The sequence below is a fragment of the Trachypithecus francoisi genome, unplaced genomic scaffold (assembly GCF_009764315.1).
Source record: "Trachypithecus francoisi isolate TF-2019V2 unplaced genomic scaffold, Tfra_2.0 Lachesis_group18, whole genome shotgun sequence".
NCBI lineage: Eukaryota > Metazoa > Chordata > Mammalia > Primates > Cercopithecidae > Trachypithecus > Trachypithecus francoisi.
The window spans coordinates 51,654,343-51,673,838 of record NW_022681463.1 but is presented as its reverse complement, the minus strand read 5'-3'; positions in this window follow the sequence as shown (position 1 = coordinate 51,673,838).

The window sequence follows — 19,496 nt, the reverse complement described above, 5'->3', positions numbered from 1 at the left end:
TGTGTTCAATAGACCCTTTTCACATGTAATGTTACCAATGGGCTCAAAGTAAAGAGTTGGAGAAAGATCTATCGTGCTAACAGAAAGTAAAAAAAGAGATGAGGTCACTATTCTTACATTAGGTAAGACAGACTTCCCCAAGTGCGAATCACTTGAGGTCAGGGGTTGGAGACCAGTCTGGCCAACATGGCAAAACCCCGTCTCTACTGAAAATAAAAAAATTAGATGGGCATGCTGGCAGGTAGGTGCCTGTAATCCCAGCTACTCAGGAAGCTGAGGGAAGAGAATCACTTGAATCCAGGAGGCAGAGGTTGCAGTGGGCTGAGATCGTGCCACTGTACTCCAGCCTGGGAGAAAGAGTGAGACTCCATCTCAAAACAAAAACAGAACAAAAAGACTTTATGCCAACAAAAGTAAAAAAGAATAAAGAAGGGAAAAACATAATGAAAAAGGGCTCAATTCAAAGAGAAGATTTAAATATTTGAAATATATGTAAACTCAACATTGGAAAAATCAGATTCACAAAACAAGTAATTGTAGACGTAGTAAATGACTTACACAACAACCCAATAATAAATGGGGACTTCAACTCTCTTCTGATAGCACTAAATGAATCATCAAGGCAGAAAACTGACGAAGAAATTCTGCACTTATATTCAACACTGGACTCATTGGAGCTAACAGACATCTACAGAATTGTCCACCCATCAGCTGCAGAATATACATTATTTTTATCTACACAGGAAACATACTGATCTTGAAGTATGTTTGATACTTGAAGTATACTTGAAGTATCTTGAAGTACACATCTTTGATGATAAAATGAGTCTCAATAAATTGTTTAAAAAATGAAATCATACCAACCATATTCCCAGAGCATAGTAAAATGAAAACAGAAATTCATACCAGGAAGATATCTCAACACCACTCAATTCCTAGAAATTAAACAACTTCCTCCTGAATGAATTTTGAGTAAACAATAAAATTAAGACAAAAATAATAATAATAAAAAAAAACCTTTGAAAAATTGAAAACAGACACAACATGCCAAAATCTCTGGGATGCAGCAAAAATAGTGTTAAGAGGAACGTTTACAGTGCTAAACACTCATGTCAAAAAATTAGATCTCAAATTAACTATCTAATATCACATCTGGGATAATAGAAAAACAAGAACAAAGTTAACTGAATAAAAGAAATGATGATTATTAGAGCATAACTGTATGAAATTGAGACCCCTCAAATCCATACCAAGAATCAACAAAACCAAAGTAATTTTTTGAAAGAATAAACAAATCATTAGACTGCTAGTTAGATTAACAACCAGAAAAAGAGAGAAGATCCAAACAACTAGTCAGAAAGAACAAAGGTGACGTTTCAACTGATCCCACAGAAATGCAAAAGAGCCTTTAAAAATATTATGAATACCTCAAAGAACACAAACTAGAAAATCTAAAGAAAATGAGTGTATTTCTTGAAGTGCACAATTTTCCAAGGTTGAATCAGGAAGAAATTGAAACCTTAAACAGACCAACACAAAGTTCTGAGATTGAATCAGTAATAAAGTCCTACCCAAAGTCACAGACCAGCTGAATTCTACCAGAGGTACAAAAAAGAGGTGGTATCAATTCTACTGACATTATTCCAAAAAAAAAAAAAAAAAAAAGAAGGACGAGAACTGTCTCTCTAACTCATTTTATGAAAATAGCATCATCCTGCTATCAAAACCTGGCAAAGACACAATGAAAAAGGTAAACTACGGGACAATATATCTAACGAACATAGATGCAAAAATCCTCAAGAAAATGTTGACACACCAAATACCACAAAACATCAAAAGGTTAATTCACCATGATTAAGTAGGCTTCCTTCTTGGGAAGCAAGATTGATTCAATATATGCAAATCAATAAATGTGATTCACCACTGAAACAGAATTAAAAACAAAGACATTATAATTATCTTAATAGTCAAGGAAAAAAACTCTTTATAAAATCCAGCATCCCGGCTGGGCGCCGTGGGTCAAGCCTGTAACCCCAACACTTTGGGAGACCGAGACGGGTGGATCACGAGGTCAGGAGATAGAGACCATCCTGGCTAACACGGTGAAACCCCATCTCTACTAAAAAAAAAAACTAGCCGGGCGAGGTGGCGGGCGCCTGTAGTCCCAGCTACTCCGGAGGCTGAGGCAGGATAATGGCGTAAACCCGGGAGGCGGAGCTTGCAGTGAGCTGAGATCGGGCCACTGCACTCCAGCCTGGATGACAGAGCGAGACTCTGTCTCAACGAAAAAAAAAAAAAAAAAAAAAAAAAAAAAAAATCCAGCATCCCTGAATGATAAAAACCCTCAAACAACTAGGCATTCAGGGAGCATACCTTAAAAACAGTAAGAGACATCTATGACCAACCCAAAACCAACGTCATACTAAATGTGCAAAAACTGAAAGCTTTCCCCTTGAAAACTGGAACAAGACAAGGATTTGCATTCTCACCACTCCTATTTAGCTGGGAGTTCCAGCTAAAGCAAACAGGTAAGAGAAAAAAATAAGGCATCCAAAAAGGAAAAAAAAAAATACAGCAAACGATTTCTCTTTGTAGAATATATATCTATCACTAGGAAATCCTAAAGACTCTGCCAAAAGTTTCCTGGATCTGATAAATGACTCGAGTAAAGTTTCAGCAAACAAAATCAATGTATCAATGTACCCAAAACTAATTTACAATAGCCCCCCACACACACACAACATACATACTCAACATTATTCCTATCAAATGACCAAAATTATTTTTTTCCGGACTAGGAAAAAAAAGTATTCTAAAATTCATATGGAACCACAAAAGAGCTCAAATGGCAAAGCAGTAGTAAAAATAAAGAACAAAGCCAGAGGCATCATATTACTAGACTTCAAACTATACTGTAAGGCTAAAGTAGCCAAAACAACATGGTACTGGTACAAAAACAGACACATAAACCAATGTAACAGAATAAGGAACCCCAAAATAATCCTGCACCCCTAAAACCATCTGATATTCAATAAAAATAATCAATGGGGAAAAGTCTCCATATTCATTAAATGGCGCTGAGATAGATGGCTAGCCACACACAGAAGATAAAACTGCACCCCTATCTTTCACCATATATGAAAATTAACTCAAGATGGATTAAAGATTTAGATGTAAGACCTCAACTACAAGAATTTTAGAACAAAAAACAGAAAACACGATTTTGGTCATTGACCTTGGGAAAAAATTTATTACTAAGTCCTCAAAAACAATTACAAGAAAAACAAATATTGACAAGTGAGACCTAATTAAACTAAAGAGCTCCTGCACAGCAAATGACACTATCAACAGAGTAAACAGATGACCTACAGAATAGAAGAAAATATTCACAAAGTATGTATCCAACAAAAGTCTAACATCCTGAATCTATAAGCTGCTTAATTGTTCAAGCAAACAATATGTAATCTCATTAAAAAGAGGACAAAAGTCTTGAATAGACATTTCTCAAAAAAAAAATATATATATATACATATATATACATATATATATATATACAAGTGGCCAAAAATTATATTAAAAATGCCCCAGATCACTAATTATCAGGAAATTGCAAATCAAAATCACCAGGAGATATCATTTCATACCAGTCAGAATGGCTCTAATTAAAGAAAAAACAGCAACATGGAAAACAGTATGGCAATTCCTCAAGGATCTAGAACTAGAAGTACCATATGACCCAGCCATCCCATTACTGGGTATATACCCAAAGGATTACAAATCATGCTGCTATAAAGACACATGCACACGTATGTTTATTGTGGCACTATTCACAACAGCAAAGACTTGGAATCAACCCAAATATCCATCTGTGACAGACTGGATTAAGAAAATGTGGCACATATACACCATGGAATACTATGCAGCCATACAAAATGATGAGTTTGAGTCCTTTGTAGGGACATGGATGCAGCTGGAAACCATCATTCTCAGCAAACTATCACAAGAACAGAAAACCAAACACCGCATGTTCTCACTCATAGGTGGGAACTGAACAATGAGATCACTTGGACTCGGGAAGGGGAACATCACACACCAGGGCCTATCACGGGGAGGGGGCAGAGGTGAAGGGGGAGGGATTGCATTGGGAGTCATACCTGATGTAAATGACGAGTTGATGGGTGCTGACGAGTTGATGGGTGCAGCACACCAACATGGCACAAGTATATATATGTAACAAACCTGCATGTTACGCACATGTACCCTAGAACTTAAAGTATAATAAAAATATATATATATATTTTAAAAAAAATGGATACTGGCAAGACTGTGGAGAAAAGGGAACACTTATAGTCCCTTGGAGGGAATGTAAATTAGTCCAGACACTGTGGAAAGCAGTTTGTAGATTTCTCAAAGAACTTAAAACAAAACTACCATTTGACCCAGCAATCTCATTACTGAGTATATATCTAGAAGAGAACAAATAGTTGTGCCAAAAAGACACATGCATTTGTATGTTCATCACAGCACTAATCATAATTACAAAGACATGAAATCAATGCAGGTGACCTTCAATGATGGATTGGATAAAAAAAAATGTGGTACGTAGTGTTTGGACAAACGGAGGCAAGATGGCGCAGTTCCGGGTTCTTCACCGTCAACTTTCCCGCGCCCAGGAAGGACACGGGTCAACTGCGCAGGTGCAACCCGACCTCCGATGGAGAGAAATCTGAACCCGCCTAGGCACGCCTACCGCCCCACCCCCGACCCGCCTATGTCCCACCCACTGCCCTCCCACTCCCGGGCAAAGGACATAAAGGTCGCTCCTGGCGGGTGCACGGTGCGAACTTCTTTGGCCCCTCCTCGTGTGCGGGACCCAGGAACTTCGCCCGAGAGCGCCGGGGCGAACTTCCTTGGCCCCTCCTCTTGCGCGGTTCCCAGGAACCTCGTCCGAGAGCACCGGAGCAAACTTCCTCGGCCCCTCCTCGTGTGCAGGACCCGGGAACCTCCTCCGAGAATACCGGAGCGAGCTTCCTCGGCCCCTTCTCCTGCGCGGGACGTGGGAACCTCGTCCGAGAACGCCGGAGCGAACTTCCTCGGCCCCTCCTCGTACGCGGGACCCAGGAACCTCGGCCGAGAACGCCGGAGCGACTTCGTCGGCTTCCACCGCCGGAGACCGGTGAACCTCGCCCCTCCCTAACATTGGCTTGTAAATAAAGTTTTTTTTTGCCTTGCCTACTTGCCTTTTCTCTGGCATTTGCTCTGGGGGTCGCATTAAAGCAAATCAGCTGGTGCCGAAACCCAGGAGGAGACCCCTCCTCAGGGCCCCCCAAGGTCCGAGGAGCCTCCTCCTTCCACGCCCCAGATGGACCAGGACCTGGAGATCGCTTTCCCCACCTCCAAGTCTCCTAGGGGTGAGTACCTTCTGCCTCTCTCTCATATTCCATGGTCAGAAGTCCTACGCAGACCCAAGGCTTTTTTTTTCCGGTCACCAGGTGACCCAGGGAAGTTCCCAAAGGCAGAGACGTCTGCCCAAAGGAACCCCATTCCGTTCCGTGGGAGACCCGTCCAGGACGGGGACATCCGCCTGGACGTAATCTCCATTCCGTTCCGTGGGAGACCCATCCAGGATGGAGACGTCCGCCTGGAGGTAATCTCCATTCCAGCTCCAGGAGCCTCTCACCGGTCTCTGGTGGCTCCAAAGGATGCTTTGTAGCCAGGTAGAGTTCGGTTTCCATTTCTGACTATTGGCGAGAGGAAGGCAATGGGAAACCGCCAATCCAAAATACCTAGAGACTCCCCTGTAGGGTGTCTTCTAAAAAACCTCAAAACTTTACAATTAGAACAAGATATCAGCCGAAAGTGACTGGTGTTCCTCTCCACTGTGGCGTGGCCATTGACAATCAGTCTCAATGGCCTCCTGAGGGCACTCTAGACTGTAACATTTTGCCCGACCTCAGTAGTTTTTGTCAACGCTTAGGCAAGTGGTCAGAAATTAATTATATACAAGGATTTTGGGCCTTGCGTTCTCGTCCGGACCTGTGTGGCCGGTGTTCCTTGGCTCAAGTCATGTTGGCTAGGGACGCAGGCCTAACAAAGTCCGAAAAAAGAGGAGTCATCTTTCCTGTCTGAGTTGCCCGAAGACCTTACTTCCCCTCCCTCCCTTCCACTCCCGCTGTATACTCCACCTCCCCCTCCCGCTTCGGCCCCACCTCCTCTTTTGGCTCCACCCCCCCGCTCCCTCTCTGGCGGTTGTTCTGCCTCCCTCCTCAACCCCTCCCACCATTGTTGAGGCTACACTTCCCTCCAACACCTCGGTACTTCCGCCTGGTCATCTTAGCTTGCCTATCTCTGCCCATACCCACTCTAAAGATTGCCTAACTGCCCCTGCTCCTACTCCCACTAAATCCAACCCCCCCCTCCGTGGTCTTAGCACCCTTGCGTGAGGTGGCCGGAGCAGAGGGCATAGTTAGAGTTCATGTTCCCTTCTCACTAGCAGATCTTTCAAAGATTGAAAAACGCTTAGGAGATTTTTCTGCCAACCCTACAATTTATACCAAAGACTTTAGATACCTTTGCCATGCCTACGATTTAACCTGGCATGATCTCCAGGTTATTCTTACCTCTACTCTAAACCCTAAGAAGCAAGAGCACATCCTAGTGGCCGCCAGGCAACATGCCAACCAATTACACTTAACAGACCCTGCGTTCCCACTAGGGGAACAAGCAGTCCCCTCTATAGACCCAGACTGGAACGATCAAGTAGGCCAGCCGGGCCACCAAAGACGAGATATGATGACTCAATGTCTTCTGGCTGGTATGCAGGTGGCCTCAAATAAGGTAGTAAATTTCAATAAACTAAAAGAAATTATCCAAGGTCCAGATAAGAACCTGGCCACATTTTTAAACAGCCTAACTGAGGCTTTAATTCAATACACTCGGTTAGACCCAGCTTCCCCAGCCAGGGCCACTATTCTAGCCTCATATTTTATTTCACAATCGGCCTCGGATATTCGAAAAAAACTCCAAAAGGCAGAGGATGGACCTCAAACTCCTATTCAAGACCTAGTCAAGTCGGCCTTCAAGGTCTATAATTTAAGGGAGGAAACAGCTGGGGCCCAACGACAGGCCCGCCTAAGGCAGAAGGTACAGCTCCAGACTCAAGCCTTAGTTGCTGATTTGCAGCCTAGCCGTAACCCAAAACTGGAGAGCAAAATCCCCGGAGGCTCAAAGACAATAAAAGGGGCTTGCTATAAATGCGGTAACCCAGGGCATTGGGTTAGTAGATGTCCCCAGAGTCCCCAACCGTCTGAGCCAGTGCGGCCATGCCACAAGTGCGGAGTAGCTGGACACTGGGCTAAAAAGTGTCCTAACCCTCGTCTGCCAACAACTCCTTGTCCAGCATGCCATGAAGAAGGGCACTGGAAGTCTGACTGCCCCACCCTGAAAACGGGCATGGCACCTCAATGTGATGTCCCTTCTCAGGACCCTGGGAGCTCCTTCCAGCTCTTACATTTGGATGACGACTGAAGGTGCCAGGACTCGGGGACCCCCATCACCCTCGCCGAGCCACGGGTAACTCTCCTGTGAGTGGGTAAGACAATTAATTTTTTAATCGAAAGCGGGGCTACCTACTCTGTTTTGCCGTCTTTGGAAGGGCCTAGCTTTCCCTCCAATATTTCTGTTGTAGGAGTCAATGGCTTCCCATCCAGCCCTCGAAAAACCCCACCCCTTAATTGCTGCCTTGCCAACAACTATTTTGCACACTCATTCCTCATTATCCCCTCATGCCCCACTCCCCCACTGGGCCGAGATGTTTTAAGTCAACTGAAAGCCTGTATCTCCATCCCTACTAGCGTCCCCCATCCTACCTGCCATCTGCTTCTAGTATTGACTAACTCAAATGACTCCAACAATCCTACTAACCCTTTCCCCGATTTCCCCATTCCTATCGACCCCCAAGTGTGGGACACCTCCACTCCTGTCGTGGCGGACCATCATCCACCAATACTTATAAAACTTAAGAAACCATCTCAGTTTCCAACCCGCCCACAGTTCTCTCTCTCTCCACAGCACTTATGAGGACTAAAACCAATTGTGACTAGGTTACTCAGCCAACACATCCTCATCCCCATTCATTCTCCCTGTAACACCCCAATCCTACCTGTAAAGAAGGCAGATGGAACTTTTCGGTTAGTGCAGGATCTTCGTCTTATCAACGAAGCTGTTTGTCCCACCCATCCGGTAGTTCCCAACCCCTCTACCCTTCTTTCTCTCATTCCACCTAATACAACACACTTTACTGTACTGGATCTAAAAGATGCATTTTTCACTATTCCCCTGCACCCAGATTGTCAGTTTCTTTTTGCTTTTACATGGGAAGACCCAGACACCCATACCTCCACCCAACTGACATGAACAGTGCTTCCCCAAGGGTTCCGAGACAGCCCCCATTTCTTTGGGCAGGCCCTTGCAAAAGACTTAGCCTCCTGTCCTCTTACCAATAGTAAAAATCTCCAATATGTAGGTGACCTTTTACTCTGTAGTCCCACGGGACAGGACTCTCTTTTAGACACTGTGATCCTCCTTAAGCATCTAGGCTCCAAAGGTTACCGAATATCCAAACACAAAGCTCAACTCGCACAACAATGTGTCATATATTTAGGTATTGAGATCACTCCTACGACGCGCTCACTTACTACAGACCACTTAACTCTAATACAAAATCTTTCTCCTCCTCAAGACGCTGAGGAAATTCAATCCTTCCTAGGCCTAATAGGATTTTTCAGATGCTGGATTCCTAATTTCAGAATCTTGGCTAAGCCTCTGTATGCAGCTGTCAAGGAGACTCCCCAAGGACCTTTGTCTAACCCAAAGTTAATCTATAAACATTTCACTCACCTGAAAAACTGCCTTCTCTCACATCCTACTCTCTCATTCCCAGACTTCCAATGCCCCTTCCAGCTTTTCACAGATGAAAGACAAAAAGTTGCAGTGGGTCTTTTAACCCAATCTATAGGTGCCACCTACCGCCCCATGGCATATCTATCTAAACAATTAGACCCCACCGTGCAAGGGTGGCAGCCCTGTCTTTGGGCCCTGGCAGCAGCAGCCTGTCTAACCCAAGAAGCAAAGAAACTTATTAGGGGTGGTAACCTAACAGTCTTCTCTACTCACGCCTTCAGATTTTTTTTTTTTTTTTTTTTTTTGAGACGGACTCGCTCTGTCGCCCAAGAGAGTGCAGTGGATCTCAGCTCACTGCAAGCTCCGCCTCCCGGTTCACGCCATTCTCCTGCCTCAGCCTCCCAAGTAGCTGGACTACAGGAGCCCGCCAACTCGCCCGGCTAGTTTTTTGTACTTTTTAGTACGACGAGGTTTCACTGTTTAGCCAGGATGGTCTCGATCTCCTGACCTTGTGATCCGCCCGCCTCGGCCTCCAGTGCTGGGATTACAGGCTTGAGCCACCGCGCCCGGCGCCTTCAAGATCTTATTGCCCACAGAAGTATTAGCCATCTAACCCCGTCCAGACTCCACTCTTCACCTCCTATTCATAGAGGACTCCCCATTCCTAGGAGTCTGTTCCTCTCTGAATCCAGCAACCCTACTTCCTGACCCTCTCAAACAACCTAGTACTGAACACTCCTGTCCAGAACTTTTAGAGGCCCAACCACCTAGTCACTTACATTTACATGACCAGCCATTGGAAGGCTCACAGTTAACCCTATTTGTAGATGGCAGTTCTTTTATAAATTCTCTAGGAAACAGACAGGCAGGATACACGGTAGTTACATCTTCTGCTGTCCTAGAAGCTAAGCCTTTACCACAAGGAACAACATCACAGCAGGCAGAACTTATCGCACCAACCAGGACTCTCCTCCTATCCAGAGGAAAAACGGTAAACATATACACAGACTCCAAGTATACCTTCTTGATTGCACACACCCACTCTGTCATCTGGAAAGAGAGAGGGTTCCTAACCACCAGTGGTACCCCTATAGTCAACAAAAAACAGATACTCAAACTGCTAGATGCTTTATCAGCACCTTCCAGAGCAGCCATCATACACTGTAAAAGTCATCAGACTCCATCTAACTTGGTGGCGGCTGGCAATAACTTTGCCGACACCACTGCCAAGTCGGCAGCCGGATTCTCCACTCCCACACTTCCCTCTATTTGTTTTCTCTCTCCTCAATATACCCCTACTTATACCCAAGAGGAAAAGACCAAACTATTACAAGATTCAACAGCCAAACTAGCCGCAGACAATTGGATTTACCTCAATAATAAATTAGTTATTCCTGAAACTCAACTCCACACCATTCTAAAAGATATACATAATTCCCTACACATAGGACCCAAAGCTTTATATAACCTCCTAAGCCCCCCTCATTCACTGCCCCACACTCATGAAACACCTAATTATAATCAACGGACAGTGTTCCACATGTCTCAAGTTAAACCCTCAAGGCGCATTGCTCAACCCCCATCCGAGCCATCAACTCAGAGGGCACCAACCAAGTGAAGATTGGCAAATTGACTTTACCCACATGCCAAGGCATAAAAAATTCAAATATCTCTTAACCCTCATTGATACTTTTTCAGGATGGATAGAAGCCTATTCTACTACAGGAGAAACCACCAATATAGTTGCCTCCATACTCACTGAACACATTATTCCTAGGTTTGGCCTCCCGCTCACTCTTCAGTCTGACAACAGCCCAGCATTCATCTCCAAGGTAGTCCAACAGGTGGCAGCCCTCCTACACATCACCTGGAAACTCCACATCCCTTATAGACCTCAGTCTTCTGGTAAAGTAGGGAAGGTCAACGGGCTCATTAAGCAGCAACTCACCAAACTCTCCCTCGAAACTCGACAATCGTGGGTAACTCTCCTTCCCCTGGCCCTAACCCAGCTGCGAGCAGCCCCACGGAGTCCAACAAGCCTCAGTCCATTTGAATTAGTTTACGGCTGGCCGCTCACCCTCCAGCAGTTACCCACCCTTTCTTCCCCACTGGCAACTTATCTCCCATACCTCACCCTCTTGAGACAACTCCTGAGACAACATGCAGAACTAGCACACCCCTCTCCAACAGACACCTATAGCCCACATCTCTCTCTCAGCCCAGGAAACCAAGTATACTTAAAAGATATCCAAGCCAAAGATCTTCAGCCTAGGTGGAAAGGCCCCTCTACTGTCCTCCTATCCACATACACAGCAGCCAAACTTCTAGGACACACGCACTGGGTCCATATATCACAATTAAAAAAGGCCCCCACAGAAGACAATCAGTGGACATCTACTAGACTTACCCTTACCCATCTCAAACTCACCAAACTCTCCCAACCACCACATGTTCCCTGACCCCTTGCGCTTATCCCGATTTCTCGCCATACTCTATATAAACATAACAGAATTCCGATATCTTACCCCAGATCCCTACTTGCCTCCAGATAATAGCCCATCACAGTGGTTCTCCCACTTACCTTTATAGAACATCTTCAGTGACAAGGTGTACCCTGTGATTACACTGAAGATGAAGTACTATTTCATACTTATATTACTATCTTTTTCTTGCATTTCAATCTCTATTACTAACCCAACTTTTATATGGAGATTCTCTATAGTTGATACTTGGTCACACAAAAATAAACAGCACTCACAGCTACAAGGCACTGCTGACTGCCCCCCTTCAGGCTGCCAACCCCATCTTACTATAAATTTCACCCTATCGTGTTGCAGTGCGGCCGGAGCTAAGGCTCTCTGCTTCCTGCACGATCAGACACATTACAATTGTAAGACTTACTGGAAACAAAAGAACCTAGGATGTCCTTATATTTATTGTAAGATCCATTATGCAACCTTGAGACAGACTAAACCCACTGCTCTCTTCACCATTGCGAATCAACGAACCCCCCTTCAATACCAATTAAATATCAAAGACCCATGGGACCCCCGATGGGCAGACGGAGTCAAAGGTGGACTCTACACAGGCTACACAATCCTTAGTTCATATCCCATGGCTACTCTCCTGATAAAAAGAACACTTGTCCAGCAAAAATCCCTTCCTCAAAACATACAAGCCCTACAGAATTTAACCTTAGCCATACAACACAAGAACAGGCCTTACAAGATCAATTACACTCCTCCAATAAGGACCCCTTCTCATGGTTAAAACTAGTCCGTCAAGGGTTAAACCTAACACGGGCAGCCAACCTAACAAATCTCTCCCACTGTTTCCTCTGTGCGGCCCTTGAAAGAGCCCCTTTAGTGGCAGTCCCTTTACCTACTGCTTTCAAGGCTACAACTAACTCCATAGGCACCTCCCAAAAACCGTTCTTACTCCAAGTCCCACTATACCAAAGCCCAGAAAGTCCAATCCTTCCTTTCTGCTACTCTATCCCAAACACCTCCTGGTGTAACTATACCCAGCCACCCGCTAAGACCCACATGGCTCCCATCGGAGGTTATTTCTGGTGCAACAAAACTCTCTTCAAGGTCCTTAATCACATATCCATTGGTCAATCCCTTTGTGTCCCAGTGTCCCTAGTACCTAGTTTAACCTTATATAGTAAAGCAGAAGTAGCTGAACTCATCGTACAATTTAACCTTCCTCCTAATGATCTCCTAAAACGGGCTGTCTTCCTTCCCCTAGTCATCGGAGTCTCCCTGGCTGCCTCCTTAGTGGCGTCAGTGCTTGGAACTGGGGCACTTGCCCACTCGGTACAGTCTACCCAATCTCTAGCAGCTCAAATCCGAGAGGCCATAGAGGCTTCAGCTGAAAGCCTGGCCTCTCTGCAGTGTCAAATTACCTCAGTGGCCCAGGTTGCAGCACAAAATAGGCGAGCATTAGATTTACTTACTGCCGAAAAAGGAGGAACATATCTCTTCTTAGGAGAAGAATGCTGCTATTACGTAAACGAGTCAGGCCTAGTGGACACTAACATCCAAACCCTAAACAGGATTAAAGCAGAACTAAAAACCTACAATACCCCCTTCACCCCCGGACCACCGGTATGGCTGCTGCCCATAATAGAGCAGATGTTCCCGTTCCTAATTCCCATACTAATCCTCTGTTTTGTCTTATGTCTCGCTCCTGTTTTAATCAAATTTCTCCGAGCCAAAGTTCAAGAGATCACGCGCGTCACCTTCAACCAGATGCTTCTTCATCCATGCGTCCAAATGCCAACTGTAGACCCCAACCTCAACAACGTCCCTTAACAGCAGGAAGTAGCCAGACAGACCACGGCGCCCCTTATCACTATTATCAATAAAAGGTTGGACTGTTTGGACAAACGGAGGCAAGATGGCGCAGTTCCAGGTTCTTCACTGTCAACCTTCCCGCTCCCGGGAAGGACATGGGTCGACTGCGCAGGCGCAACCCGACCTCCGCCGGAGAGAAACCAGAACCCGCCTAGCCATGCCTACCACCTCACCCCCGACCCGCCTATGTCCCGCCCACTGCCCTCCCACTCCCGGGCCCAGGACATAAAGGCCGCTCCCGGCGGGTGCGCGGTGCGAAATTCCTCAGTCCCTCCTCGTGCGCGGACCCAGGAACCTCGCCTGAGAGCGCCGGGGCAAACTTCCTTGGCCCCTCCTCGTGCACGGGACCCAGGAACCTCTTCCGAGAGCACCCGTGCGAACTTCCTCAGCCCCTCCTCCTGCACGGGACCCAGGAACCTAGTCCGAGAATGCCGGAGCGAACTTCCTTGGCCCCTCCTCGTACGCGGGACCCGGGAACCTCGTCCGAGAGTGCCAGAGCGAACTTCCTCGGCCCCTCCTCCTGCACGGGACCCAGCAACCTCGTCCAAGAGCGCCAGAGCGAACTTCCTCGGCCCCTCCTCATGTGCGGGACACAGGAACCACCTCCAGGAACGCCGGAGCAGGCTTCCTCGGCCCCTCCTCGTACGCAGGACCCAGGAAACTCGTCTGAGAACGCCAGAGCGACTTCGTCGGCCTCCACTGCCGGAGACCAGTGAACCTCGCCCCTCCCTCACATTGGCTTGTAAATAAAGTTTTTTTTTGCCTTGCCTACTTGCCTTTTCCCTTGTATTTGCTCTGGGGGTCTCATTAAAGCAAATCACATATACATCATGGAATACTACGAAGCCATAAAAATGAATGAAATTGTGTTTTTTTGCAGTGACACAAATGCAGTTGGAGGCTCTTATCTTAAGTGTTAAGAGAATACCTCATGCTACATGTTCTTGCGTATAAGTGTGAGCTTAACATCGGATACTCATGAACATAAAGGTGGGAACAATAGACACTGGGGATTACTAGAATGTAGAGGAAAAGAGTGGAGGTAGGGTTGAAAAACTACCTATTGGAGGCTATGCTCAGTACCTGGGTGACAGGATCATTTGTAACCCAAACCTACCATTCAGGTACTATGCTTAGTAACTGGGTGACGGGATCATTTGTAACTCACCATCACACAATATACCCAGGTAACAAACCCACATCTAAAATAATAGTTGAATAAAAATAAGTACAGAAAAAAAAAAAAACAAATAGAAGACCTGAAACAAAATATATATATATGATATTGCACTAATCAAAATAAGTGTAAAGATATTTAACTTCATTTATTAAAAGTAAGTGGCTATCACATTTAAAATCCTACATGTGGAACTTATAAAATATAATTTTAATAGCTCATGAGTAAAAGAGAATTATAAACATTTACCAATTAATACAAACAAATAATTACACATAAAATTTGTGGGATGCAAATAAAAATTTACCTCTATAGGTTCATTCATTCACCAAACTCAAGAAGTTTGAAAAATAAACAATTTGAGGATGTTAAGAGATTGGTGGGAGAAACTACAGAAAAACACAAAGAAAGGAAAAAGAGTAAAATAATATAGTAATGGAAATTCATGAAATATGCAAATATATGCAAGTAAACACCTGCAGGTTTTCATTAGGCAATATAAAAACTGTCACCCTAATGAAAATTGTCTCACTTGTTCATCTAAAATAAAATAGAGGAGAGAAAGAGAGATAATTTGATTTTGATACTTAATGGTAGCAGTAGGGTGGTGAATACAGTGTGTTAAAATGCCTTAAATGTGAAGGAAACAGACCCCTTCCCTCAAATAAACTTAGAATTCTTTTCTCTCAGTGTAAAAGGACCCACCTTAAGTGGGGCCACTGTGAACATATATGCTATCAAGCAGAGCAGCACAAGGAACTGGAAGAAATTGAAAGTAAAAGTGTGAAAAAATTCTAATAAAATAAAGAATGCAACATACTATTTTTTTGTCCATTAAATAGAAAAGCCACTGATTGTAAGACCCGATATTGATTTTTAATGTTACTAATATTTAAAAATTATTATTAAATAATAATTCCTCTTAAGGACAGTCATGGACAGCTCATGCACAATCTCTTTTGAAGTATCAGAAATACAGAGATTGTTAGTAAGAACAAGAGACTGTTTTAAAAAGATAACGATCTAATAGTTTTTATGTGTATATGGAGCTGAGCTCCCCCTTCATCAATGTGGACATTGCTCAAGCCAATGAATGACAAAATTTTCATGAGACTCAGGAATTATTTGAGAAAGATCAACACATGTACAGATCTCAGTTGTCATTCGTCACTTTTCAGATTATCCAGTAGAAGAAAATCCTTGAATCTCTATAATCAATCAATCAATAAAAGTAATCACATGTTTTCTGCCCAGTGGTGTGATGGTGCTGGCTTCGAATACACCAAAATAGTCAATTGTTAAATTTTCTGAAATCTCATCTGTCAATTGTGAAACAGCCATTATTAAAAAAGCAGGTTACATAGTTTAAAATTAAATTATATTTAAAACAGAGGCAATAATACTAAAAACTCACTATTTTTAAAAGTTTTACCATTATCTACATTCATTAGGTTATTTACATGTTGTGCTTTTCAGGTGGAAACATCTTAACAATGCTGGCAAATTTCTTTCATACTCTTTTAATAACACTGCATTGGTAGTTTCAGTTGTCTAGGGTAAGAGTTTTTAAAACGCAGACATCAGAACAAGCTAAGAACTGGGATATGATTTATTACTTATGTCTCGCCTAGACTTAAGAGAGTAAAGGTAAAATATGAATAAAGCAAATGTAACTTTAACATGTGTCATATCAGTAGTTATCACAGTGTGAATACCCCATAAATAAATTCAGAAATTATTCTTCTAATTTTTGAAAACTTAAACAATTTTAGAAAGAAGTGACTGACATAATTGAAAAATAAGTATAATACAAAGGTGAATCTTTATTGTTACACTTTTGCTTTACTTTTTAATGTTAAAGAAAATCATCAAGCTCTGTTTATCTTAGAATTATATTCATTCATAAAACACATCCATAATTTGGTTAAGGATGCAAGTGTTAGACAAAAAGTGATATAAGCCTTCTATGAGAGAGAATCAATTAAGTGGTATTCATGAAAAATGATTACATATTTTATTATTATTCAGACTTTGGTGGTTCATATATTTAATATCTGAAATTACACAAAATCATACGTATTCAATAATTTTTAAAAGTCAGTTTTAAAATTTCTCCAGTATGCTCCTGATTCTGAGGCATTCGAACTTACTTGTGTTATAATTCTCACAAATAAAACAAAGAAAGTTCTGATGTGAAGAGATCTCTTTCATATACATGCTACCTACTTTGGGGTATGCATGTGAGTGTTAATGTTAGCTACTGATTATTTTTCATGTGTATGTTCCCATTCTACTATGGCCTTTGACTTTCAAATAAATAGTATTCATTCATTCTGATTTTTCAAACAGCAGAATTACCCAGTGCAAGAAAGAACATCTGCCAAATTGTATATTCCAGACAGTTCAGTTGATCTTTTCAGATACTTAGTGATGCCCCTTTACAAAATAAAAGCATAAACAGGCTGCCCCTGGAGCTTCCTTTGTTGAAAATGTATTAAGATGACTCACAGTGGAATATTTTCTTTCAATGTTTGTGGAAAACTAGAGGATTAAAAAGAAAGGTATTTTTGTTGCTGCTGAAAAGCAGTGTTAAAGAGTTCTAAAAATTATTTAACTAGATATGTATTTCAAACATATTGTTATTGTTCAGTGAAGCTGTTTCAACTCTAACCTATTAGGTGAAACAGGGAATATACAATCACATGAGAGAGTAACACAACTCTAAAGTCACTTTTATAACTATCCATTTAGTGTCTGTGTGTCATAACTTTTCCTTGGTTTTGACAGCTGTACTTTCAGTAGATTATAAAAGAGAAAATAAGCCATCTTCCTTGAGCTGAATGTAAAATGGGAGTTACATACACTTACAGAGTAAGCTTTCACTGTTCTATTTTTCATATTTCTTTATTTGAAATTGTAATCATCCTTTAGTAGACTTGTTCTGTCAAAATCATATCATGGTGGGTTGCTCAAATCTAAAAATATTCATCACAGACTGCTATAAAAAGTCTTCACAAATGCTCTGAAAAGAGTCCAGAATAACTGCTGAGAAAAAGAATATATACATGATGTTACGACTTTAGTAAAATCAGTGACCAAAATTATTTTAGAGCCTATTTTTATTTTTGGTTATTAGTATGCTGTTTGTATGTCTCTTACACTTACATATTTTGAGGTTTTAAAAATCAACTATAAATTCTTAATATAATAACTGGAGCACATCATTACTAGATTATATTCTATCAATTTATTTGAAACAACTATCATTGTTTTATTTAATCACTTCAAAGTAGATATCCTTAACTTTTAAATTTTCTAAAGGCTAGCACCTGGTATCTCTGCAGCTTAGCAATTTTCTCTCTGAATCTTTAGGGTACTCTAAATTATAATCATTAAATCCTATATCCCTAAGCCTTCTTCTCTTCCTTCCACTTAGTATAGTCATTAAATCCTATATTCCTAAGACTTCTTCTCTTCCTTCCACTTAATTTATGAAGAAGAGTATGACCCTCATGAATAATCATGTAATTTTAACTTCAAAATTTTCCTATTACGTTTCTTTTCTTTTTCCATTTTTTAGTTCATTGAGCAGTGGTACGCTTTTTCTAAGTGATCTTTTCCATTCCTGACTCCTAACTGCAAGCCCTTACATGCTAATGGTGTGGGTGGAAATGTCATAGCAAAGAGAATCTGGATTGCTTGATGAGAATATGTCTCAGAGGAGGGTGAATGTGTCTCTTCCTGGCAGAAGAGAAAGTGGCATTTGGGAGAAAGGAGAAACAGATGGTGACTCTGAGAAAAAGGACACTATAATGTCTCCTTCTCTTCACAAAATTTGCACTAGCTCAGCACAAAATCTATGGTTAACCATAAAATGAGTGGTCAGCTCCCAAGTGATAATATACCCTAAGAATGGACCAAACTCTTTTATTTTAAATAATTATTAATACATAGTAATTGTACATATTTACAAGGCACATATAATGTTTGAATACAATGTCTAGTGATCAAATCAGGTTAATTGGAATATCCATCTCCTCAAACATTTATCACTTCTTCATGTTGGTAAGAATTCCAAATCTTCTCTCTTAGCCCTTAATTTGAGAAGTGTATATATTATAGACTACAATTAAATTCCTAGTCTCTGATAAAATAGACTTTAAACCATCAAAGATCAAAAGAGACAAAGAAGGCCATTACATAATGCTAAAGGGATCAATTCAACAGGAAGAGCTAACTCTCCTAAATATATATGCACCCAATACAGGAGCACCCACATTCATAAGGCAAGTCCTTAGAGACTTACAAAGAGACTTAGACTCCCATACAATAATAATGGGAGACTTCAACACTCCACTGTCAACATTAGACAGATCAACGAGACAGAAAGTTAACAAGGATATCCAGGAATTGAACTCATCTCTGCAGCAAGCAGACCTAATAGACATCTATAGAACTCTCCACCCGAAATCAACAGAATATACATTCTTCTCAGCACAACATCGCACTTATTCCAAAATTGACCACATAATTGGAAGTAAAGCACTCCTCAGCAAATGTAAAAGAACAGAAATTATAACAAACTGTCTCTCAGACCACAGTGCAATCAAAGTAGAACTCAGGACTAAGAAACTCAATCAAAACCACTCAACTACATGGAAACTGAACAACCTGCTCCTGAATGACTACTGGGTACATAACGAAATGAAGGCAGAAAGAAACATGTTCTTTGAAACCAATGAGAACAAAGATACAACATACCAGAATCTCTGGGACACATTTAAAGCAGTGTGTAGAGGGAAATTTATACCACTAAATGCCCACAAGAGAAAGCAGGAAAGATCTAAAATTGACACTCTAACATCACAATTAAAAGAACTGGAGAAGCAAGAGCAAACACATTCAAAAGCTAGCAGAAGGCAAGAAATGACTAAGATCAGAGCAGAACTGAAAGAGATAGAGACACAAAAAACCCTCCAAAAGATCAATGAATCGAGGAGTTGGTTTTTTGAAAAAATCAAAAAAAATTGACAGATCGCTAGCAAGACTAATAAAAAAGA